At 38.8% G+C, this 27,422-nt stretch overlaps 1 long non-coding RNA gene across 1 annotated transcript; it reads left to right on the top strand.

Moving 5' to 3' along the window:
• Positions 1-1,011: 1,011 nt before the first annotated feature.
• On the top strand, positions 1,012-24,344 carry LOC102490220 (uncharacterized). The gene is made up of 3 exons (XR_337705.1): positions 1,012-1,149; positions 23,772-23,895; positions 24,138-24,344. It is a non-coding gene; the product is annotated as an uncharacterized LOC102490220 (long non-coding RNA).
• The last annotated feature ends 3,078 nt before the right edge of the window (positions 24,345-27,422 follow it).

Below are 27,422 nucleotides of genomic sequence, written 5' to 3'. Positions count from 1 at the left end.
GAGTGGGGGAGGGATAGAAAAATTTTGGTTAACAGATGGAAAATTACACAAAAGGAATAAGTTCTAGTGTTCTGTAACACAGTAGAGTAACAAACAAAAATTTAATGTATATTTCAGAATGCTGAAAAAGAACATTTTGAAAGTTCCCAACACAAAGTAATAAGTTATGATGATGATGAATATGCTAATTACTATGATTTGATCACTACATATTGTATTCATGTACTGAAAAATCACACTATACCCTGTAAATATGTACAATTATTATGTATCAATCTAAAAAATCATGAAATTAGATTCTCATTCAGGGTACTCTATTTCCAACAAAAAGAAAATACAACACAGTTGAGAGAAAATACATTATGCTGAGAGATAGACAGTACACAGGCAGGCAGTACAGTGCAGTGGTAAAGAGCCCTGGCTTTGTAGGCGTAGATCTATAGATCTCAATACCTGGCTATCTACTACTCTAGCAGTGTAATCTTGGGCAAGCACCTCCACCTCACTAAGCCTCCATCCCATCATCTGCAGAATGGAGACAATGGTTTCTACTTTATGGGTTGTCGGTTCTGTGAGGTTGTAAGTACTGAATGTCAGTTGTAATTATAAAGGAGCTAATAGAAATAAATGCAAAAGCAATTGAAAAAGAAATACATTTATATTTTATGGACCAAAAAAAAAACCCTCTCTGGATCACTATTGTATTTACATAGGCTGTTTCACCCAAGTATTACCAACTTCACATTCATAATGTACTCCTAATATTAAAATGCCATTTAATATGTAGAAATTAGAAACAAGGTTGTTGCAGTAACATTTCTCTAGAATGAACCTTCTCTCTGGTATTTCTGAAAGAAAAAAAAAAAAAACTATGTGTCTGATTAAAAACTCTTATCACCTCACTCAACAGACACCAGTTTGATTTCTCCTTTTAACTGCAGTGAGGTCACATTCCTGTGTTTCTGACATAGCAGCAGGTTGCCATGGAGATGGTAGCTTTATCAGCAACTCTGCTTTGCAATGACTTCACAGCAAGGTTACCACGAAGCAGATGGGCTGTGAAGGAGACAAGCCCCCTTGTCTAAACACAAATAGAATTGATAATTAATTAGCTGAAGCAGCAGGGGAAATTATGAAAATGTGTGAAAGGTAAAAGGATTTCTATTTATTACAGATTTCATAGTTCTATTCCTTGTGCCAGAGGAAAATCACTTCCTTTTCTGTCTTGGGAAAGTTGTGTGGTGTACTGAATAAATATGGCACTAAATATGGATTGAATGTGCTGGGGTTCATGGTCTGTATCTTTTGATTCCTTAGTTAAGGTAGCAAACTAAATTATCTTTTGTGATTTTCTTTTCTTTTTTCTTTTTTAAGGCAATGGAAAAAGAGAGAGATCTTAAAACAACAAAACCCCTTCGGATTGTTGAGATGATTAAAGGACTGCAGGGTTAACATGTTAACATATTTAGGCTTGTAAGGGCCTGGTGTAAACATACCATCCTTTACTTTAAAATACCTCCTTTGATGATAAAGACCCTTGGATTAGGTTTCCAGGGCTGCCATTACAAAACCCTATGGACTGGGTGGCTTAAACAACATAAATTTAATTTTCCCAATGTTCTGGAGGCTAGAAATCCAAGATCAAAGTCCAGTTTCTTTTAGGGACTCTTTTGCTGGCTTGATGATGGTCATCTGATCTTCTGTGTCCTCATGTGGTCTTTCCTCTATGCAAGCACACCTGTGATGTATCTCTGTGTATCCGAATGACATCAGTCAGAATGAACTAGAGTCTAACCTAATGACCCCATTTTAATGAACTCCTAACAGATCCTATCTTTAAATACAGTATCATTCTTAAGTACTGGGGTTAGAAAGTCCACATCTGAATTTGGGTAAAGAGAAGACACAGTTCAGCCCCAAATAGCTCTCCTTTATAATCTGGATAAAATAAAAGTTACCTAGCCTCGTATACAAAGTCTTTCCTAATCATAGCTGTACCTCTTTTACAGCATTTGCCTCTGGAAATATCACCACAAGCAGCACACGGTGGAAACACATCAGATTATTAGAAGCTCTGCAAACACCTCATATTTAGAGGTTCTACCTCACATTTCTCTTCACCTTTTTTTTTTTTAAGTTTTATTTATTTTATTTATTTATTTATTTATTTTTGTCATAGGGCACATGCGCTTGCCAGACAGACAGAGAGAGGAGACAGAAAGTCTGTGGCAACTGACATTTAGAAAAGCAATGGTGGGCTTTTTTAAAAATGTCCTACCTATGTAGATTGGGGCAAAAAGTCACAAGTTACTTTGATATCTGCTCAAAGTGAAAATAGTCTTGTTGGGGTCAGCAGGTGGTGTGGTGGTTAAGGCTCCAGACACCCATGTGGTCAACTGTGGTTTGAGTCCTGGACCCTGTGACTTGAAAAATCACACCAGGCACATGTGTATGAGCCCAAAATCCCAAGAGGACTATGGAGGAGAAGGTATTGTGGCATGTTCATACCTGCTGGGAGTTGATTTCTCACTTCTTTCCCTGTTTCTCTCTGGCAAGCACACACATCTTATGGCAAAAAACATTTTAAAAAGAAAAAAAAAGTCTTGTTTACTTAATCCATAATCTTGAATCTTGGTCACATCTGGGGGGCAAAAATGAATGGGTCTAATTTGCTAACCTTGGTTCTTCATTTTTCTTCTTCTTCATCGTCTTCTAACAATCAGCTATACTCTGCTCGAGCATCTTTTTCCCTCTTCCTTCAGTCTTAGCTCAAACCTTTTATTTATAATATGTATAAATAACTGTGTAGTTTGGCCTACGATAAAGGTTTGTTAGCTGAAGCTGGTTAAAATATTGCCTCTCCTACTATTGCTGTATTAATTATGATCTAGATTTTGAAATTACTCGCTGAATTCCAGATGTCATTCATTTGATGAGATTTGGGAAAGGGTGCAGATACCTCCCAGGGTCACTAAAATCACACACGCATCTTTAGTTGATGCTGCCTGGCATTTGAGAATCTTCATCCCTGGATCATAGTGTTTTAGGTTACAAAAATTACTGTTCAGGATACTTGTTCCTGTCCAGGATTTCTGAAAACTTAGGTTCTACAGATATTTCAATAATCATCTCATATTCATCCAAGATAAGACTGAATCGTTTAACAAAATGTAGTAAAAATACCGTCTTTTTACTTGGAAATGGAATATGAACTCAGTGTGGTAACACTCATTATCACCAACATCTGAAGAGCTGATAGCTGTATGTCTTGGAACAGTTACAAGTAGGAGAACAATTAATTATTACTTGATTAATGTAGTACCATGGGTATGAAAATATTCTCAAATGCAAGGTCTTGATTAAAAAAAATATAACAACATGGATACTTGGTAATAAAAACTAGGAATCCCTAATCCAATTCAAAACTTTACCCAAATGAAATAACAATGACGATAATATTTAATAAGTACCTGTTATGTTCCAGACATTGAACTGAAGTCAATTAAATCTGAACCATCCTTCCTAGTCCCGTCCCCCCCAATCTTAGAGAATAGAATTATTTTTTTCTCACTTTACAGATGACAAAGACATTATTAAGAATTAGAAACTTTAAACCTCTTGGACAGCTAATATTTGGCATGAAGAAGTTATGTGACTTGCAGATGCCACAGTGATCTAAATTATCCTAATTTTTCAACCAATTGACATATATCCCTCTTATTTTCTGCCTTTTTTCCCACTTTGTTTTAGTCCAGTCTTGTTAAAGAGAGATAAGAATATTAGTCACATCTTTCTCTCATACATGGTGCCCATGGTCCAATTGCTAACTAAAAACCCCATGATGGAAGTACTTTTTATTCTTTGTAACTAAACACAGAAGGATCTATCTCTACAGAAATGGTACCCTGGCACCTTTCATCACCTCATCTGAAACACTGCCTCTGTCTCTGCCTTCTTGGTAGAAGGCACCAAGGGACAGATATGTATAATTACTTGTCTGGTGGAGTTTTAAATTATGTGAATAACTGTCTATCTACAAAAAGAGTGTAGCCATTCATTCTTTCCTCAGTCAGTGTACGATAAGAACTTTGGGAAGTAAAAAGAAATTTGAGATGGTTTAAAATGAATGACTTAGAGATCAAATGATTTATGTTCCCTATCTGATTTGTCCTGAGAAAATGACTAATTTCTCAAGCCTGCAAACAAAGAAAATGAAATAAGCAACAAATTTTAAAGATGAAGCTAGAAACACTCCAGAATCAAAAAGAATATGTTCAATCTGAGCCAACTGTCACATCCTTAACCCTTCCATCTGTTAGCGCACATTCGAAAAAGGAGAATAAAAACTAAACTACATCTAGCCTGTTAGCTGGGTAAATTGACTTGCATGTATTTGTGAGCTGGTAAGACATGCTTGCCTCCCTCTGTGCAGAAGCATTGAGGCTGGCAATTAACCCTGTTTCCTTTAGCAATATAATTTATTTGCTGGGACCTCACTCAAAGCCGTATCAGACCGAGAACCATGCTAATAACCTGTGCTTGGTGAGCACTGGGCTAATGTGGAAATTCAAAAGACAGCGGTTAGGAATGAATAAAATTTTTCTCAAACATACCTTTTTGTATAGGGGTCTTCAAAAAGTCTATGGAAAATGCATATTATGAAAAAAAAAAAACTATGAATAGATTTCAATTTTTTGCACCAAAACAAACTTGTATATTTTTTTCACAAAGTTTTTGAAAAAATACATACACACATAATATATATACATAATATATTATAGTGGTTAGAGTAAGTTTTATACTATATATATATGTGTGTGTGTATATACAAATATCCCTCCTCCCTGGCTTTACTGAAATACAAGCAAGAAATATTTTTGTATGAGAAACAAAAAGATATGAGAAAGCAGAAACTTAGACATAATAGACCAGATGTGAAATATCAAAGTTTTGTGATTCATTTTCTTTTCTTTTTTGGGGGGGGTTAAAGAGAAACACCTGCATATTTTCTAAAGATGTACACATGTTGGAATATTCACTTTGTAAGCTGAATAATGTGATTGTATAAAAGAACAAGAAACTAAAAACAATAAATAAAATAAAATAAAATTTTGTGTTAATAATTAAAAAAAAAAAAGATGTAAGTCCAGGTTTGAGGTAGGGCATTATTAAGTGTTTTCTCAAAGACACCTCGTTTTTCTCCTCTTACAGCTGCCACTTTATGGATAACAACCCCCGGCATGAGTTTACACTGAAATGCATTGTATTTGTAGTGGCTGCTACCAAAGAGGGCACTGAGGGCCCGAGGGAATACAGGTAGACGCTGCTATATCCAGCTCCTGCTGGTGATCGTCATTGATTCATATCCTACCTCTGCCTCCTAGTTCTGATTTGGGATGGGAAGGTGCGTGGAGGAGACAAGGTAGTAAGAATCATTGCCACCTGGAGGGGATCAGCAGTTAGCGTAATGGTTATGTCGCTGCAGGACTCCCACGTAGTAGACTGCGGTTCGTGTCCTGGACCCAGTGGCTTAAAATGCCGGCGCGTGTGCATGCGTGCCCAAGATCCCGAGAGGAGAATGGAGGAGAAGGGATTGTGGCGTGGCCATCCCACCTGGGGGGTAATTTCTCACTTTCTGTCTCTCTGTCTCTCTCTGTCTGGCGAGCGCACGCGCCCTGTAGCAAAAACCTCTCCAAAAAAAAATAGAATCATTGCCATCTGGACTGGTTCATTTACCTTATATCCAAGAGTGTTCTCAAAATTTCTCTAGCCTACAGTCTTTTAACAAGATCTAGGATGTTGAGAAGTCTTAAGTGGGGCCTGACCTTGGCCCAGTAGCAGTATAACGCTGCAAGGCTGTACCCCTCGGGGGAAAGTCTTAGAGCCTCCCCGCACATGCTGATGTGCACATGTGCCTGTGATCAGGGCTAGCAGACCTTGGCAGAAGATTATGGCATGAAGACCCTATTGGGGGTGCTCCTTCTCTCTCACTGAAGAAATAAACTTAAAAAAAAGTCACCTTTTCTAAAATTTATTTTTTATTTTTTTATACATTCAATCTCATTATTTAGCTTACAAAGTGAACATTTCAACATGTGAACATTTCTCCCCAATCTAGTTGATCAAAATATCTCCAACAGATAACACCACACCTCCCTCTCCCTCCTCCCAATGTCCTTCCCCAGGCCTCTCCTCCACACACACCACATCTGGCAATCACACCCATCTCTTGTGTTTGTCCATCCTTTAGTCAGTCAGTTTCAGTCATAGATATTTGAAACTTCTCTTTCCTTAAAAGCAGACCAGTCCACTTTGTATCAAATGTCAGAGTCTCATTATTTTTTTATGACTAAGTAGTATTCCAGAGTATACACATACTACAATTTTTCAGTCCATTCATCTATTCTTAAACATTTGGGTTGGACCAATGTGGAAGATTTAATGTTAAGTGAAGCAAGCCAGACTGAAATTCAAGCATTGTAGTCACCCTGTAATGTATACAGAATGTCTTCACTCGACGGCAGAAGCTGACAGATCAGATGTTATGTTAGCAGGGAGGACAACTGTAGATACTAGAGGCAGTATAGAAGGGGGTACGTGACTAGGAGGAAGAGGATCAGGAAAAAAGAAAAACATACATTTAACAAATGAAACATTCAACAGATACAAAAATGAAAAGTTATCTGTTGATGATAATGTAAATGGTAATGTCTTTGACTTGACTAATATGCACGGTATTCATGCTGGGGATAAACCACTTTGTATGTCATAAAGATGTACAGCGATTAAATGTAAATTTTAAAAAATAAATAAATAAATGGTTAAATTTTTTTTTTTAAAAAAAAAAGCAGTAAGCTTGAGGCTAAATGTTACTATGGCCTTGTTCTTGCCATAGTAACATAAGAATCCTCTTTCTCTTCTATTTCATTCATATCTATGATCATTATGAAAATACCAATATTGGGGCCAGCAGGTGGCATAGTGGTTAAAGCGTTGGACTCCCACATTGCTGACAGTGGTTTGAGGTTCAGACCCGGAGACTTATAATTCACACCGGGTGCATGTGTGTGCGTGCCCACAAGTCCATGAAGAGAATAGAGGAGAAGGGATTGTGGTCTGGGCATCCCCCCAGAGTGAGTTCTCACTTTCTCTCTCACTGTCTCTGTCTCCAGTCAGCACGCACGCCCTACAGCAAAAATCTTAAGAAAAAAGAAAGTACCAATATCAAGGAGATAGACTTCTGTTTTTCTTTCATCCCTCTCTCTCCATTTTATTCTACTACCCACGCTTATCAACAGATCAAATCCTATGTTATCATACAAAGTAATAGTTCCATCTGTATGCATTTAAAACAACAATAACTCCCAGTTCCTTATCTCTTATGTTCAATAATACTTAATATTATTACATTTGATCAGAGATAAAATTTTAAGTGGCACATACCAAGTATCCATCCTTATGTCCAACAAGCATTTATTTATCATCTATTTGAGCCCATGCTAGGCTCTGGGGATCCAAAGATAAATGTCAAATCAATCTCTTGCTCTCCATGTAGTTTAATAAACCAGAATTGTATCTGTAGGAACAAATTATTTGCAATAGAAAACTCATTTTTTAACATAGTCACTCTCCTTTGTCAGGCAACATAACAAAACTGCTTCTCTGAAGCGAAGCACATGATCCAGTCCTTTGAACTGTTTCCTTCACTGTTACTCCCTTCAGAGTTAGCCTTTCACTCCATGTCTCTAAGAACATTTCAACCATCCATATGCTTTTATCCCCTTCTGAGTATAAAATTTCCTCCTGTCTATATTTTTGAGCAGTAGAAGTTCTGGCCTAGCCACTGTGACACAGGTAGTAGCATACGGCTCTGCAGTACTGGAAACCACATGGTCAACCACAAGTTGGAATCCAGAGTGGACATGACGTACAGCAGGTGGAGGCACACCCACGATCTTGATTTGCTGGAGGACTTGAAGGACATTGCTACAAGACTTTGTCAAGGGTGCCTTTTTATATCTCCTATTCTCTTAAAAGAAAGAAATGACTAAAAATAGAATTAAAACAAAACAATAGAACAACCATCTCAGAATTCCTGGAATATAATGCTATGTTTCTTTATTCTTTCCCCTGGCCACTTAGAGTGACAATTGAAATCTAAGTGGCATAACTTTTTTTCCCCTTTGCCATCTTTGTTTTTCCATTTTGTCATAGTTCTTTTGTGTGCCATGGAAAGAAGTAAGTACTTTCCGGAGATATAAATAAAATTATTGGCAGAACATAATATGCACTGTTAAATTTTCTATAGGCAGTTAGCAAGCATTTTGTGGAGGACTGGTTCTTAATATCAAGAAAAACATGTGCCTTGAGCTCTTTAACCAATATGGCTTTTTAGGTGTGTGGGTTTATAGAATCTCAAATTTTAGAGCTTTATTCCACTTTCACTGACAAGTTTGTTTACTGGATTCATAGAATTATGAATTATTCTCTGCCTCTGACCTCCCCAAGTCAGTGCACCTGTTAGACGATAGAAAAGGCCTAGTACAGCAGTCACCATTGTTTTCTCCATTTGTGAACCATATATACTGACTTGAGGAGCTTCCCCGCTTACTCTCCTTATCGAGGCCAGAAGAAAGAGAGATCGTGATACTTCCTAGTCCTTTTTCAAAAGGAGTCAAGTAAAAGACCCTTCAAGCTCCAGATGAGGTACACTGGCCAAACAATATCTCCATCCCTTAGAAATCTGTTAGCAATGTACAACCCTAAGTGTGTCGAATTAGAACCTGCATTTTAACAAGGTTCCAGGTACGCTCGAAGTTGGGAAGCACTGAAAGGGCAAAGAAAGAAGGAACACACAAACTGGCGTAAAGAAGCTTTCCTTAATTCATGCCTTCAAGAAAAAAGGGGAAAAAAGATGGTGGGCAAAGAGGGGAGACTATGTACCTGTGTGCATATGGGAGAGAGAGGAAAAGAGGAGGGAGAGGGAGAGGGAAAAGAGATGCCAAGACACACCCATATGTCTGCTCAAAACACACCTGCCTAAAGTTTTTCAACCTACTCTGGGTCTCAGCTGCTGGAAGTGAATTTCCTTTGTAAACTAGGCATATCTGGAGTCTATATTCTACCTGAGATGTGCACAGTGTCTTTCAGTGGCAGGAAAACAACCTTCCTTTTCGTCTTTAACTCAAGCACTAGGTTGGATGAAAGTAGTATCTTTCTGACATTGCACTTAACCTGCTAAGGGTGAGGAGGCTCACTAAAAGAAGTTCTCATTATGGGACCAGCAGGTTGTGTGGTGGCTAAGGCGCTGGACACTCCCACATGGCCAGCCACAATTCGAGTTCCAGACCTGGTGGCTTGCTTTCTCACTTACTCTCTCTCTCTTTCTCTCTCTCTTTGTGTCTCTTTCTGGTCAAATTAAAACTAATGAATCTTTATTTAAGATTAAAAAAAAAAGAAATTATTATTCAAAGAATGACTCCAGCAGTGCTATGTTTTCCAAAGTAGCACAGCTCTCTCTCGTTCATTTGGGCATTCTGTATATGGCATTTCCATACATAAAATTATTGATGATCACTGGCCAACCATGGTTCAAATCTCAGACCTGGTGGTGACTTGCTTCCTCACTTTTCTTCTCTCTCTCTCTCTCTTTCACTCTGTCCCTCTCTGGTCAAATAAAAATAAATAAATTTTTTTTAAAAATTATTGATGATCAGAGTCAGAGGGAATTGCAAAAGAGCAGTCTAATTTCTCACCTGATACTGGAATTCTTGCTAATATAACTAGTCATTGCCCAGATTATGATCAAATGAAATAAATGAAAGAATGCTTAAAATTCATGCTCAAATGCCATTGAGCATTCAACATTGCTGCTACTCTGTTCATTATTGGAGAAGGCATCATCCCACTGATCGCTTCCCTTAAGTCTGGAGTGCTTCTCTTAAAAACAGTTAACCTTCAGAGCAGCGGTCCGGGGAGGAAAAAAGTCCCTTTATAAACAAACTCTTTTGCCTTAGTGAAAAAAAAAAACTCATAAAAATGGTAATTAGAACCCAGCATGAGAGAGATACATTTCCCATAATAACAATAAAAATTAAAAAAAATACACTGAAGACTTACTACTTCATAGAAAATATTTGCCATTATTGTTATTGTTATTATTGTGTTACTGTTAATAATAATGACAGGTTACTAGCTAAGCGACTGGGCCTTCTGTGTAACTAAGTAAGCATACTTAGAAAGGGCTCCCCTGAAGGCATTTCTCAATTAATAAGGGCGCCTGACAGATCTTCTCACAGCCTACTGCCAGGTACCAATTGATTGCCTCTCTTTAATAACTGTTTAATTTGCCCTCCTGTACTAATCATGTCATGCAAATTGTTGGCCTCTACTGTTTAGTGACAAGCTAAAGCATTTCAGTAGGCCCAGTGGTGCTGCCCCCCAGCCCCACCTTCCATCCTCTGCCTTTTCCAGCTTCCCCCTTCCTGTTCTCCAGCTCCCCATTCTGTCTTCATCCATCTTCCTCCTGCCTATAATCCAGACAGAGATATGGGGCCACTTGTTTCTCAGGGAAGATGTCTGGACAGGGCATTCTGGAAACAAAAGAGTAAAATGGTCAGGCCTCCAGAGCAGCAGCTGCAGGAAGGAAGAAACATTGCTTCACCATGTCTCCTGACCTCTCCTCACCTTAAAGAACTCTCATAAACTCACAACACAAGCATGGCCTCTTTATAGATGCAGAACTAGGGTCTTACAAGGCCGAAATTGGTAACTATGTGAATGAAAATAAATAAATGAATGAAGTCTTAAGAGCAGGGCAAATTTACCAAGGAGTTGGAGGAGAAAGGGGAATGGGCTGTAAAGTAAGTCTGATGAAAGCATGTGAGAGGAAGACAGCATTGATATGTAAGTCAAGGCCCAGCATTAGGCATATCAGGGAACTCAAGGGCACAGTCACATTGATGACTGCGTTATACTTTTCCTGACTCCACCTCGCCTCTAGCTCTTCTCTCTGGTTTCTTGGATGTACTAAGATTTTGACTTCTTGCATAGATTGCATAATCCTGCTTCACCAGATGAAAGACCTGCCAAGAATCCAGAATGGAAGGGCGTGCTCAGTAGTTAGAAGTGCTCATGTCCTGCTGCACCCACACCTCCACACATTGACACACTGTCCTGCCATTTAAGCAGAAGGTCCTTCACACGGAATTGTCAAGGGACATTACAAAGACAGGCTCTCTTGCATGAGCTTTTCTGTGATATCTATAATTGGAGCACATAAAGACGACTTTCTCTTGTAAAGCACTACTTTATGTCCTTACTTTACACCTGTCGCTTAGCTAAGTAATAGCAAATCTTCAAACAAGGCCCTCCGCCCTGTAATCTATGCATAGTTCTCTATTCCCTCTCCTGACCCTACTCCTAATGGCCTTATCTTACTGAACTCAATATTTCTCTCCCTTCTGTGCCTTTTTTTTTTTTTTTTTTTTTTTTTTTGGTATTTGACTTCTGGCACAATTTCCTTTCCTAGAGAGTTCAGTAACCAAATATCCTATCCATTAAAGGCATTACTGAAATCATTTCGTTCTTTAAACAGCTGTAAGATGTGAGATATAGCTGTTAAATCATGTATCACATATATCATCTGTATTGCATATTTAACTATTTGGAGAGATTAAAAATGACTTAAAAGGAGATATTCACAAGATTCGTTAAGCCCCCATAGAACTTTTCTTTTCCTATGGAACTAATAATTTGCTTTATATAGTGACAACCATATCCAAAGACATTTTTGAAAAGGTTCTATAGAGAACTTGATGACAATCTGAGATGTGAAACTCTTTCTCAACTTGAACTTCAAATAAGAAGTAACTTTCAGGGGCAAAGAGTTTAAAATTCCCTTACAATTGCCAGGGAGTACAAAGAATGCTGAAATTATCAGTAAGAAATCAAGAGTAAACTAGCGAAGAGGACACAGATATAAGGCAAAATGGTCATCTTAGGAGCATAGAGAGGTACTTGCTGTTTAATAATCTCTACAACTAATAAAGAAGACAGTATGGGAGCAAAGTAGGGCCTGAAAAAGTTTTAAGAAGCATCTGGATCTTACAGGTTGTAATGTAAGTACTCTGACCTACAGCTCAATACCAAGCTGAAACTAAATGAGATACATTAAAAGAAGAATGTTAGTGGAACTGAAGAGTAAATTCTTTAAGATAATCCTCAGTTACTAAAACACAACTTCTGTTTACAATGTCTGTTGGGTACCTGACGTTGATATTGGGACCTAGCAAGTCTGTTTTTAAAAGGTGGAGGAACACTTCAAAGGGGAAAGTAAGAAGAAATTAAAAGTCTTTCAAAAATCCATCAACCAACCAACAAAAATCAAAAACAAAACACAATATGAAGACTACAAAGGAGATGGGCAAAGGTGTTTTTACTTCCAGTGGCAGAGAAATCTCATTCTCATTGCCACCACCTTCCTTTAGACTAGTATCTTTTCTTGCCAGGATTAATGCAATGTTCTATTAACAAATCACCCATCTTATCCTTGCTCCCCAAGAGCACATACTCCACATAACTAGAATGCTTTTTCTGAACAACAACAAAAATAGCTTGAATTATCCCTGTTCTTCACACTCTGTTCCACGTTCTCACAAACCTGTTCTATATATTCTCTCTGTGAGTACTTATACAGCCTTTACTAGGTGCTACGGGCACAGAACTAAAGCAGACTGAGCTATACCCCTACACTCAAGGAGCTTATCCTATAATTAGAGATCAGCTAAATTCCTTTATTTCATATTTGTTTCACACAGTCTGGAAGTTGCACACCACTTTCCCTTGGCTTCTCCACACCACTCCCTTACTGATATACTTACACTGATTTTCATTTTTCCATTAACACTCTGTACATTCTCTTTTGCCAATCCTCCTTTGCATACGATGCTTTTTATGCTAAAATACCTCCCCCATCATGTTCCTCTAACTGCTACTACTCTTCAGTACTTCCTTTATCATTCTGGTTGTTCCTTGGTTGGTTGGTTGGTTGGTTGGTGTCTGTATTTTTCGCTAGACTGAGCGTTCCCTTGGAGAGACTCAGGATTATTTATTGATAGATAATTCCAGTACTCAGGCCAGTATCTGATTTATGTTCATCAGTTGGGTGAACTAATTAAAACTTGACCTTTTGTTGTTTGCCTCCACTTGACCAAGAAGTGTAGTTTCCTCAGGGCAGAGACTTTGCTTGGTTCATTCTTAATTCCAGCTTTGTAAATACTGATCATTCAATATTTATTTATTGCATTAATGAACAAAAGGATGAATTTAGCAACAACAACTTAACAAAAAATTATTAAAATTATGCCCACACTAATATGATTGTGATCAGAACTGAAACTGGACATTAAGGGTTTTTTGTTTGTTTGTTTCCCCCCAAATAAAATTCTGGAAATTCCTTACAGGAAATTAGTTATCACTTACAAAGATTATGGGGGCTGGATGGTGGTGCAGAGATAAAACAGAATTCTCTGCAAGGCTGAGCCACCTGGGAAGGTTCTAGATTTGAGTCCGGAGACCTTGCTAAATATGCTGGACACGTACATGCCCATGACACAGGTTGACTGTAACTGATGGTGGATTGTGGCATCAAGATACTGTTGAAGGTGCTGTCTCGGTATCGTTTTTTTTCTGTGGCTTATGGAAGAAATAAATCTATAAATGTTAAAAAAACATTATTAATTTTTCTAACCCTTTTTAGTATACTTTAATTTTCTTTTTTTCCCACCTGGCACAGGACAGGCTGTGGAATTGAATTGTGAGACCCTTTTCACTTTCACAACTGAATTATGAAATGCCACATCCACCAGCCTCTGCCAGAAGCAGGCAACATTAATATTCATGTTTAGAAGGGCCTGCAGTGTGGCAGTGGGATGATTTAAACAGGAGAATAATCAGGGACTGCATCTTAGTAAATAAATCCCAGGTCCAATTTGTTTAGTCTTTCGCCCACATTTTTTAAGGGAAATTAATATTCTTTTTAAAAAGCAAATCAATACAGACTCTGAACTTCTTACTCCATAGCTTTAAATGGAAATGTTTCTCTCCACCTCAGAAGCCTGCTGGCTAATCTCTTTTCTAGTCTCTTTCTAACCCATTCCAATAGACAGAGAAGCAGGGATCCCCTCAAAATCTCACTCATGAAGGATGTAGTATGTTTTTGCTGTTGTGGGCCTAGTGCCAACTGGCTATCGTGGGAACGCAGGCCATGAAATGGCCTGTCATCAGAGGTTCATAAACCAGATTGAGAAAGGAGGTGATCTCAGACCAGATGTCCAAAGAACAATAACAACAAACAAACTCTACGATGTTTTGGTAACACCATCTCAACATTTTATTTCTACCTTTGCCAATCTTACATGTGCCTCCTGTAATCTTCTCCTTCACCCTTCTTCCGAAAATAGAGACACAAGATACTTTATATGCCTTAACTAATTCGATTCTCACAATAACCCTCCAAAGTTTATAATATCACGACCATTTTACACATGAAGAAACTGAGGTGTAGTCAAAGTAAATGATCTACACAAGATCTCATGTTCAAGAAATAGTGAAACTTGTGTTCAGAGCTCAATTCTGCTTCATTGTAAACGTCTGTCCTTTCCCCCAGGCTCCATCTCCATAAATCACCCTCCGTCCTTTGCACCATTCTATTATTTCTGGTTATTTCCCAGCACCTCTATTCTGCTAAGACAAACAAGATCTACTTGTTATCTCTGGAACAAATTTTGCTAACGCATGTTTCCATGTCTTGACTTGCTCATCCAAACTTAAAGAAAACTTCAAAGGTGTCAGCACAGGTTAAGGGCTCAAAGAGTATCTAAAAGAAACAGGCTCATCTTAAATTCTAGTCTCACACCTTTCTAGATGTATGACCTTCTTTTTTTTTTTTGAGAAGTTTTTGCTATAGGGCGCATGTGCTTGCCAGACAGAGAGAGACAGAAAGACAGAAAGCGAGAAATCATCCCCCAAAGGGGATGGCCATGGTGCAATCCCTTCTCCTCCATTCTCTCTGGGGATCTTGGGCACACACGCACACGTGCCCGGTGTGAGTTTAAGCCACGAGGTCCGGGACTCAAACCGTAATCGAATACATGGGGGTCTAGCGACATAGCCATTACGCTAACTGTTGGTACCACATATGACCTTCTTCAAGTGCCCTTTTCTACATGCATTTCCTTACCAGTGAAATGGGAAAATAATAATAGCATTTATGAACATTATTAATAAACATTGGTCACTAACATCAGTTACCATATTTTCATCTGTGATTTAGGAACGTCATCTAGAGGTGTAGGATCTAGATGGTTATTTAATTTAAAAAAATGATTTGAAGATAGAAATAGCAAATGAAAAATTACCTAACCATTAAAGGGTAAAATAATAACAATTCGGTTTTATAGACAGAATTAAATTTGTATATGTTAATATGATCCTCCAGTTTTACAATGTGAAAATTGAAGCCCACAAAAGGTGAATAAATTTCTCAAGTTCACACATCTAGTGGAGAGTCTTTCTAGAAGACCTTTGTTGCCTTTGAATCATAAGCAGCAATGCCGACAATGCTTATCCATTTTTATAAATATTCTTCCACACTCTAATCACAGAGCATCAGGTTCACGCAGTCCCCACCTACTCACTTGTCTCATTTTTAGCCATCGTTCCATTGGTAAAAATGCTGGCACCTTGTAAAACCTAACTAAGCTTGCTTAGCTGAGCCTTGGGATTTATTCTGACTTTAAATTATTTCAAAGATTATCATTTGAAATGCAGTTTCTTTTTTAATAGGAAATAAATATTTAACCACGAGTGAAAAATCTAGTTCAACTATTTCAATAAATATTTGAGTGCCAATGTTGTCTGGCATCACAGGTGATATGTTACCGATAATATGGCGGGACGAACAGCATGTTTCTGCTCTCCTAAGCTATCACAACTCTGTTGTAATTTTTTTTTTTTAACTTTATTCAGTTTTTGTTTGTTTGTTTGATTTTTCCTGAGAGAGGGAGACAAGTGAGGCCCCACATAGGTCCCCACACCAAGATACAGCCCCAGTATGAGCCAACCAGGATCACAGGCACCAGCATGTCCAGTATGCTCAGAGAAATCCTGGAATGTGAAGCCAGGACTCTTCTCCTGTGAGTCCAGCACTGGACCGTCAAAATTGTACCACAGTCAGGCCCCTATCAGAATGTTATTTTAGAAGTTCATTAAGCTTTACATCTCACCAAGGGAAATCTGTTTTCTTTAGAAGGTTCATTTACGGGACCAGTAGGTAGTGTGGTGACCACTTTATACCACTTTGTTGTTGTTCAGTATACCACAGCCAACCACCGTTCAGGTCCTGAACCTTCTGGCTTGCTTTCTCACTCTCTTTCTCTCTCTATCTCTCTCCCTCCCTCCTGGTGAGTGTGCATGCCCTGAAGCAAATTTTAAAAAATAGTAATAGTGCTCAATAAAATAAATAAAAAATAGTTCTTTTTTTAAAAAAGGTTACTTGAAGCCAAAATAAACATTTACTGCTTAAATATCAATATACGCTTTAGTCTAATTATAGGAAGAAATAAAAAATGAGGTAAGCCTTTAGTAATTAAGTTTTCCATGTTTCTAGAAGCTCTTTTTGGCACCATCATTTATTTCCTAAATTTAAGCTTTTCCCTTCCCAGTCATTTTATTTTTTTCAGATAAAATAATGGCACTGAATTTTAACCAAGGTCATGAGACTCTGTGTCTGCCTCTGCAGTCGATGGAAAACACACACACACACCTCTACACAGACACACACCTACATATACACACAGCTCCATGTACACTCTCTAAAGCAGAGTATTTTTTAAATCTCAGTGTATGTTTTAGACAATAAGATGTTGAAGTATTTATAGAACCTAGGATCCAGAGCTAGGTTTTGATATTCTTTAATGTAGGTATCATAACAATACAATAGTTGTCACCATTTCACTTTTTAACCCCTTACTTATCCCATTCTTAGGACTTTACATGCAATGTCAAGTATAATCTTACATATCAATAGGAAACATTACCCCTCTTTAACAGATGACGCACATGAGGCTTAGGTCATATAAACTTGGAAAACGTCATGTGGGCATATATAGTAGATCCGGAATTTGAACTCAGGTCCGCCTGGGCAGATCTTACACATCTTTCTAGCTCCCCAAAGCATTTTTGCATAAAGTATTAGATATTCAAAAATCTTCATTGAACCACTGAATGTTAAAGCAGTGGACAAGCAATAAAAATGCTATTCTGTGAGAGAAACTCCTGGAAAAGCTGTGCAACCAGGCTTTGAAAGAGATGTCGAAACAGAATCCCTTGCGATGAGGACTATATAGACTTGTGAAAGGCCTGGAAGCTGCACCAGACCTGCAACAGCGATCTTTGAAGGGGGTTTGGACACATTTTTATTGCTATAGAAAAGGAAATAAAATTTTTAGTTATAATTCATCTAATAAAGTGATCCAAGTTTTACCTCTGCTGAGATTGTAGGTGAAAAAAAGGAATAATACAAGTGTCACAGATGCTCCATGTACAAACTTCTGGATTTTGACCCAAATGAGATGCCATTGCTTAGTGAGAGGCACCGAAATATCAAATGCTATAGACTCCATGTACAATTCTCCCAAGCCAGTACATGATTTCAGAAGACATCTGGCTCACCATCTTAGTCCTCCTGTCATCACTGCAGAGCACACACATGCATACACCTTCGATACAGATGTTTTTCAGAGCCATTGGAAGAAATTTGCTATTGGTCCTATACCTGTGCTTTTTGAAGCATGCTCCAAGGACCAGCATTATTGACATCACTTGTTAGAACGGCAGAGGCGGTGGTGGGAGGTGGCATAGTGATTAAGGAAATGGATTCCCAAACGGTTGTCCATGGTTCGAGTCCCAGACCCAGCTGCTTGAAAATAACACTGGGCAGGTGTGCATGCATTACCAAAACCCAGAGAGGAGAATGAAAGAGAAGAGATTATAACATGGCCATCCTCCTTGGGGGTGATTTCTCACTTTCTCTCTCTGTCTGTCTCTATCTCTTCAGCAAGTGCACATACCCTTTAGCAAAAATCTCTCAAAAAACAAACAGAAAATAAATGCAAACACATAACCCATTCCCACACTGCCAAATCAGAAGCCAAGTTTCAACATGAGCCCTAGTAATTCACATGAATAGTCAGGCTTGAGAAGCACTGGCCTACCAAACGATATGATAGAAGTTCTTCCTACAAGACACCTATGTTCTCCTAACAGGACTGTCTATAATCATTGTAGCCTCTTGTTTATTTCCATAGCACTCAGCAGTCCAGTTGAACATGAGGCTGAGGCTGCACGGGGGCCTGCAGTCGTCTGTCATGCACCGTGGCAATTCAAGGACAGAGCAAACTTCAGGTGTTCAGTGACGGTGGTTTGCTTATGATGTTCAGACCCCGTGTTTTGCATCACTGAAATACACCCATCCTTCAAGATGATCACCTCCCAGTCTGGGAAGGGATTTCTGATTTACCCTTTCATTCTAAAGACATTTTGCATGTGTACATCTAAGCACTAATTTATTCAAACTGCTGTTCTACAATATATTTATATTACTTCGATTGCTTTGTATTTATATCCTTGACTTTATTAGGCCCTTTGAAGTCAGGGACATTGTAATCTACCGTTATTTAATTTGAAGAAGGGAAAGGGACAGATGGAGAAAAAAAAATAATGAATGAGAATTTGGAACCAAGTCTACTTGGCCTTCTTTTCTTGGTGTATGTGTGTGTGTGTGTGTGTGTGTGTGTGTGTGTGTGTTGTTTTGTGTTGCCAGAGAGCACATACACTCTCCAGAGAGAGAGAGAGAAGTATTTTGCGAAAGAACCCTTCTGAGAGATGATCATACCACAATCCCTTCTCCACCAATTGTCCTTTCAGGATTTTGGGCATGCACGCACATATGCCCAGTGTTTTTCTTTTTCTTTTTTTTTTTTTTTTTTTTTTTTTTTTTTTTTTGGAGAGGTTTTTGCTATAGGACGTGCACACTCTCCAGAAGGACAGAGAGAGACAGAAAAATAGAAAGCAAGAAATTCCCCCCCACGGGGATGGCCATGCCACAATCCCTTCTCCTCCATTCTTTTCTCGGGATCTTGGGCACGCATGTACACGCGCCTGGCGTGAGTTTAAACCACCAGGTCCAGGACTCGAACCACGGTCGGTTACTTGTGATTTCAGTGATATAGCCATTATGCTAACTGCTGGTCCCATGTGCCCAGTGTTTTTCAAACCACTGGGTCCTGGACTGGAACCATGCAGTTAGCCATGTGGGATACAGCTGCCTAACCACCATGCCACTAGCTGGCTCCATTATGCATTTTTTTTTTTTTGAACAAAAAGTATACTTAGATTTCCCCTAATTACATGAGGATTCCTAACCTTTCTTTTTGATGGAAAGTAAAACCATATGTGTTGGAGTAATGCTTGAGAACGGAAAAAAAAAAAAAAAAAGCAAATCGCTGCTCTATTGTGAGCAGAAGCTGGTTCAGCAGATTTGTGATCACGCCTCATATCAGGACTTAAGCGTCCTTTGTGAACACTGCCACAGCTGTGCAAATCTTGGGGTAAAGAGAGAGACTAAGTGCTTGTGTTTGCCTCTTGTGGCTTTAGTTTCGCTTAGGTGCCCATCTTGTGAGCTCTGCTCTGCAATGTCAAGGGGAGCGATTAGACATTCAAAGTGGAATTCACTCAGAGCCATGCATTTCTCCTCCTTTTAGGTCACAACTGAAATTGGGTTTTCATGTGAAATTTGCTCTAGGCTCAGCAGATGGTTGCCAAACAACCAAACATCACAAGCAACAGTTTGCCTTCTGTACATTGATGTGGCTATAACTAGACATAAAATTGCAAAAGAACCAATCTAGTGTTCAAATCTGCCCTTCCCCTTTCCGTTATTCCTCCCATTCTTTCTATTTATGTTGTCTGGGACTGAAACACACATTTTGTTGCATTTCGCCTTCACAATCATACCTCTTTATGCTGACATGTAAGTGCAATTGGAGGAGAAAAGGGACACATCAATGCTAGAGTTGGAGAGTTCAGATCACATGTTGAGTTTTTCCCCTTTCTTTAAAAATAGATTCCTTTTACAATCGAGGGTAAAAAGGGAAGCAAATTGTATAGTGAATTTATTTACTCAGATGCTGTGGCTGATAATTCTCATCTTTAAATCATCCCACAGCTGCACTCCCAACCTTTCTGGACATCAATATTAATGTTCTCAGCTCCTGGCAGTAGCTAGTAGAGGTGGCATTTCATAATTCAGATGTAAAAATTAAAAGCAAGTGCTAGAGGGGGCACACAGTAGCAGAATACATCCATCTAGTTGTTGATGGAAAGCCTCTCGGAAAGCCTGCATTTCCCAGCCTTCCCTCAGCACGGAAATACAGCACTAAGAGGCAAATAATGGTGTCCCAGAAATGTGTTCTCCCTCATTATTTAAAGAAAAAGAACCATAAAGGGCATAACACAGTTCCAGATATATTTCAAATCAGAGTTGGCCATAATGATCAAACTTCAAGATCTTCAATCAGATCTTCAGTAGTCACATCAGGGGAAAGTGCTCTGGCAAATCCCACCTAAAAAAAGAAAAAGTTCGGCCAATAGATGCATGAGCTCAGTGCTCCAGCAGCAGAGTTGACATTTCTGGGAATTTGAGCAGTCTGCCTCTCATTCCTACTGATAGAACAATCCATGGAGAAAAGCTGCCCTCCCCAGTCACCCATGCCAGGGTGTTATTTTTGTGTTTTGTCAAAAAAAGTGTCCCTTAATATTATATGTTGTAAAGAACCTAGATTCTCAGTTCTCTGAAGAAAAACTAGTGCATCATTATTCTCTTCATATTTTTCTTTCCCTCCTTCAAAAATACTAAGGTCCTCACATTTGAAAGCTGCAGAAAATTAGAGACAATATAGGAATGCTCTCATCTAATTATAAATTAAATCAAATGCTTATTAAATAAACATGTTTTTGAAAAAGACACTTCATCATAAATACAACATGGTGCATCCATCAAATGAAAGAAAAAATACCACAACCACTTTTACCATCATGTCTTAGTATATAGCCATTTTATTCCACCAGCTATCTATCCTAGGACTGGAATGAATAAAAGTTAAAAAAAAAAAAAAGCTATCTCCCAGCATTTTTTGTCTATTATTTTGGTTTGGATTGATTTTGTTTTTGAGAGAGAGAGTTTTATTTGCTATAGGGCGTATGTGCTCACCAGAAGGACAGAGAGACAGACAAAAAGTGAGAAATCACTCCCCAGTGGGGATGGCCACGCCACAATCCCTTCTCCTCCATTCTCCTCTCGGGATCTTGGGTACCCATGCACACGCACCCGCGTGAGTTTAAGACACCAGGTCTGGGACGCGAACCACGGTCGGCTACATGGGAGTTCAGTGACATAACTATTACGCTAACTGCTGGTCCCAGGATTTGTTTTGTTTTAATAGTTGGCCATCACTGGTAAAGGAGAGAAAGTGGCCTCTTATCAGTTATAGCCCAAGTCACACTTCTGGGCCAGTTCTTTTCATTACTGGAGATGGTCTGCTTCAGAAACACAGCTACTAGAGTTCAGATCACATGTTGAGTTTTTCCCCTTTCTTTAAAAATAGATTCCTTTTACAATCGAGGGTAAAAAGGGAAGCAAATTGTATAGTGAATTTATTTACTCAGATGCTGTGGCTGATAATTCTCATCTTTAAATCATCCCACAGCTGCACTCCCAACCTTTCTGGACATCAATATTAATGTTCTCAGCTCCTGGCAGTAGCTAGTAGAGGTGGCATTTCATAATTCAGATGTAAAAATTAAAAGCAAGTGCTAGAGGGGGCACACAGTAGCAGAATACATCCATCTAGTTGTTGATGGAAAGCCTCTCGGAAAGCCTGCATTTCCCAGCCTTCCCTCAGCACGGAAATACAGCACTAAGAGGCAAATAATGGTGTCCCAGAAATGTGTTCTCCCTCATTATTTAAAGAAAAAGAACCATAAAGGGCATAACACAGTTCCAGATATATTTCAAATCAGAGTTGGCCATAATGATCAAACTTCAAGATCTTCAATCAGATCTTCAGTAGTCACATCAGGGGAAAGTGCTCTGGCAAATCCCACCTAAAAAAAGAAAAAGTTCGGCCAATAGATGCATGAGCTCAGTGCTCCAGCAGCAGAGTTGACATTTCTGGGAATTTGAGCAGTCTGCCTCTCATTCCTACTGATAGAACAATCCATGGAGAAAAGCTGCCCTCCCCAGTCACCCATGCCAGGGTGTTATTTTTGTGTTTTGTCAAAAAAAGTGTCCCTTAATATTATATGTTGTAAAGAACCTAGATTCTCAGTTCTCTGAAGAAAAACTAGTGCATCATTATTCTCTTCATATTTTTCTTTCCCTCCTTCAAAAATACTAAGGTCCTCACATTTGAAAGCTGCAGAAAATTAGAGACAATATAGGAATGCTCTCATCTAATTATAAATTAAATCAAATGCTTATTAAATAAACATGTTTTTGAAAAAGACACTTCATCATAAATACAACATGGTGCATCCATCAAATGAAAGAAAAAATACCACAACCACTTTTACCATCATGTCTTAGTATATAGCCATTTTATTCCACCAGCTATCTATCCTAGGACTGGAATGAATAAAAGTTAAAAAAAAAAAAAAAGCTATCTCCCAGCATTTTTTGTCTATTATTTTGGTTTGGATTGATTTTGTTTTTGAGAGAGAGAGTTTTATTTGCTATAGGGCGTATGTGCTCACCAGAAGGACAGAGAGACAGACAAAAAGTGAGAAATCACTCCCCAGTGGGGATGGCCACGCCACAATCCCTTCTCCTCCATTCTCCTCTCGGGATCTTGGGTACCCATGCACACGCACCCGCGTGAGTTTAAGACACCAGGTCTGGGACGCGAACCACGGTCGGCTACATGGGAGTTCAGTGACATAACTATTACGCTAACTGCTGGTCCCAGGATTTGTTTTGTTTTAATAGTTGGCCATCACTGGTAAAGGAGAGAAAGTGGCCTCTTATCAGTTATAGCCCAAGTCACACTTCTGGGCCAGTTCTTTTCATTACTGGAGATGGTCTGCTTCAGAAACACAGCTACTTTCTAAAGAAATTCCCAGCCAATGTGTACATCCAAATATTTACTACAGAATTAATTATGTGAGGAATTTCATAGTTACTTACAAACTTTCATTTAAAATGAGGCCTCTGTTTTTTTTTAAAGGATGTGTCATAACAGGTTTTTGAACATTTTTTTTATTATTATTTCTAAAATAGGTAAGTGCCTCTTGCTTGGTATTCATTTTATCCTGGTAATTTTTGTCCTAATCATTGCTAAAGTGATTTTTTCAAAGAACCATAAAAGAAAAAGAAAAAAAAAACGTGCATAAAAGAATTTATGTTTGACTTCTGTTTTATTTTCTTTTTAAAATCATGTTGTGATTGTGGTTTTATTCCCTTTTACTCCAAGGCTTTAAGCAACTCGTTTGTTAGGTCCTACTGGGGATAGCATACAGACTAATTTTCATAAGTTGCAATGGTTTTGAAGCCTGAAAAAAATGAAATTAAAAAAAGAGAAGAAAACAGACTGTCCGTTAGACTGTGGCAAGACTGTATGAAGACTGTCATGACGATTCAGTTGCTTTCTCTTTAGCACGGTGAGTGTTGCAGTCAGAAGAATATTTTCTTCTCAGCCTCTCATGAAAGAGGAGCTGGAGACCCAGGAAGCTTACAACGGCTGCAAGCAGTGTTTGTGCTAACCACAGCAAGGCAAGGAGGTCAGCTCGGGGAGCACTACAAATATTTGTATGGCTCCAAGGGGCAAGGAGGTGGTCCTGGTTGGGAGGGGGTCTGTAAAACAAGACGGACAAAAGACTTCACAAAGCTTAGGGAAATAAAATGGAGGGTAGGTAGGTGAAAGGGGACACATGGAAGGTTTGAGTTCAAACCTGGACTTGGATTTTATGTGAAGACAACTCAATATGCCTGCAGAGATGAACTCTTTTTATGCTTTTTGCAGGGTACAATGAAATAACTCCACACTTCAAACGCCCTGTGAGTTGTTCCTACCACATCTCAGATCCTGGCTTCTTTCCACCACTTACTTACCCAGCCCTCCCTGATGGAGCTTCACAGATGGCTCACCACCCACATGCTCTTCCGTACGTGAAGACAGAGGAGAGAGATTTTGTGACTCTTGCAGAGGTGGAGAGGAGGAAAGAACCAACAAGGCCATGCTTACTGGGATTATCTAGTATTCTTGTGTAGCATCTCTTTCCTTCTTGATGATTTTGTTAGTGTGATACTTTCAAATGATGGGAAAGGCACCACTCTCATTATTTGATTAGCACAATAAACTTTGCCCTGATTTCAGGTTGTTAAGTATCAAGAAGGAATCTAAAAAGCAGTATCTGGTTTGGTTTGACTCCAGTGGGCATATTTTCCATCCACAATGATGTAAGGCAGTGGGAATGTATTGGCCTCCTGAGCTCACTTGTTTAAATAATGATCCCTCGCCTTTCCATGCAAGGCATTGAGCAGCACAACAGGCAGCTGCCTCCTTAGGGACTGCCACAGTATTGCTGCCATTTCTCTTCGGTATGCACAGCCATCTTCCCGTTGGCCTCCCAGAGGTGCTCTCCACTCCCATCACAGTTCTGCTGCAATTGCAGTTAAAAGGTTTGCTGTGTTTCAGTGAAATTTGTGGCAGTTTCATCATCCATGGAAATGGCAGGGAGACTGGCAAATACACGCCATAGATTTCTGGTCCGTAAAAGATTAAATGAAGTGGACTTGAATGATATAGCTGGTTTTTCACATTTATGGCTATGTCGCTGGACTTCCATGTAGTAGACTGTGGTTCAAATCCCTAACCCAGTGGCTTAAACTCACACAAGGCTCATGTGCATGCGTGCCCAAGATCCCAAGAGGAGAATGGAGAAGAAGGGATTGCAGTGTGGCCATCCCCCCACAGGGAGTGATTTCTTGCTTTCTGTCTCTCTGTCTTTCTGGCAAGCGCAGATGCCCTATAGCAAAAAACTCTCTTTAAAAAAAAAAGTAATGTCTCTTTTCAAGGTCCAAAAAGAAGTGTGTCAGGGTTTGTATTACAGCCCAGTGGCAAGAGTTCTGGGTTCTAGTAAAACAGTGTGTAACATCAGGCAGAGATAAAGAATTTGCTTGGTAAGTAATTTGCTTACCAAGATCTGGGACTTCTGTAATTGAGATAATGTAGAGTAAGTTTTTCTTGTGATAAATCATCAGATGTACATTCATTGTCACTTGGCATAATTGTAATTCAAAGCATAGCTTAAGTAAAAAATAGAACACTGTGAATTCTTTAAAAATTATGGGGTCAGCAGGTGGCATAGTAGTTAAGCTGCAGGATCCCACATGGGCAACTGCTTGGTTTGAGTTCTGTACCTGACAGCTTGAAAACACACCAGGCATATGTGAGTGTGTGTCCAAAATTCCAAGAAGAGAATGGAGGAGAAGGGATTTGGGCACGGCCATCCTCCCTGGGGAAGGAGTGATTTCTTATTTTCCCTCCCTCTTTGGCAAGTGCACAAACCCTATAACAAAGTTAATAAAAATAAAAAAGTGCTAACTCTTAGCAGGAAGTTTGCATCACAGAGTTCTAGACCAAAAGGAGTTGACCTAATATTCCAGCCTTAACATTTACAAACCTGGTTACTATGAACAAGTTACTTGATCTAATTCATTTTATTTTCTTCAAATCAAAAAAATAATTAAAATTCCTGTCAAGGTTGTTGTGAGGATCAAGTGATATAATGCTTAATAAAGTCATTTCACGGTTCTCTGACATTTAAAATTTGCTCAATAAATAGTAGCTGAAATTAGCAGGATGTTGTCTCAAAACTTTCCAGTCCTTAGTAAAAATATCTGTGAAAGCTATAGCTAAAAATCAGCCTTAAGTCCTATTCTTTTACTTCAATACTGAACAAAGGATGAAGAAATAGAAGACCAGGACAGTTATTATTCTCTTATAAAGTTATTTGTTCATATTTGAAGTTGATACTTTTTTTACCATAGAACAATGAGTCTAGTCTCAACCAATTCTCACCAACAAATCGATGCCTAGACCTTCCTGTGAACAAGACAAACCTATAGGATTCCTTGCCCATACTAAATATCAGATACATTATCTATAGGAAAGAATCCACCTTCAAAAACTTCCCAAGTGTACTAAACCAAAGTTATGTGGAAATGGTCATGTCAGTTAGATTCCTAGGATCTCTAAGAAATTATATCTTTGTATTTTCTTAAAATGAATGACCTTGGAAATATCAAGTATTCCTGTTGATAAAATACACTGAAATGTCTCCAATAATAAAAGTTTTGTTACAAATCCTGCAGCACTGTCCAAAGGCTCACTGGAGTTGAAATCTGTGAGAGGGTAGAGTCATTCACAGAGGAGTTTTTCTTTCTTTCATTCTTTTATTTTTTTTTTAAGAGAGATTTTTTTGCTATAGGTTGCATGCACTCGCCAGAGAGACAGAAAGAGAGAAATCACCCTTAGGAAGATGGGGAGTGGTGGCTACACCACAATCCTCTTCTCATCCTTTTTCCTTTTGGGATTTTGGGCATGCATGCGCATGTGCCTGGCATGAATTTTAAGCCGCCAGGTCTGGGACTTCAACTGTAGTCGGCTATGTGGGAGTCCAGAGACATAACCAGTATGCCTTCTGTTGATCCCTAGGGTAGTTTTCATATTGGACTTTACATAACACTAGTGTTTCAACAGAGGTGACTTAGGAATAAGAGTTGAACATAAGAGGTTCTCTGCCCCTCATCTTCATTTCATCTAAAGTAGATCCTCTGTCTTGATCTGTTCTGTATGCTAGGGTCTAATTAAACTCCATCATTGAAACAAAAAGGAGTCCTGCTACTAAATAATAAAAAAATACACAATTTGAAAACTATAGCATGACAAACGTTCAACTTAATACTTTTTTCTTTAATTTATTTAGAGCTTACCTGTCACACCAAATTTATAGTGACTTAAAGTTTCAATGTTGTGTCAAGGACTAATCTAAAGACAACATTAAATTCTCACTTTGCAGCATACATTTGTCTTCCTTTTCCAAATAAAATTCCTTATTTACATATTTTGAGTGAAGGCAAGACATTGTCTATCTTACAGAAGCATGAGCTATGCTTAAAAACAAATACACAGGGGCATGGTGGTTAAGGTGCTGGACTTTCAAAGGGTCATCCATGCTTTGAGTCCCTGACCTGAAGGCTTGAAAATCACACTGGGTGTATGAGCACACCCAAAATCACAGGA

This window comes from Tupaia chinensis, unplaced genomic scaffold, assembly GCF_000334495.1.
Source record: "Tupaia chinensis unplaced genomic scaffold, TupChi_1.0 Scaffold149148_1, whole genome shotgun sequence".
In the NCBI taxonomy this organism is placed as follows: domain Eukaryota; kingdom Metazoa; phylum Chordata; class Mammalia; order Scandentia; family Tupaiidae; genus Tupaia; species Tupaia belangeri.
Note: the sequence above shows the minus strand (reverse complement) of the source record. Positions and strands in the feature narration are given on the sequence as shown.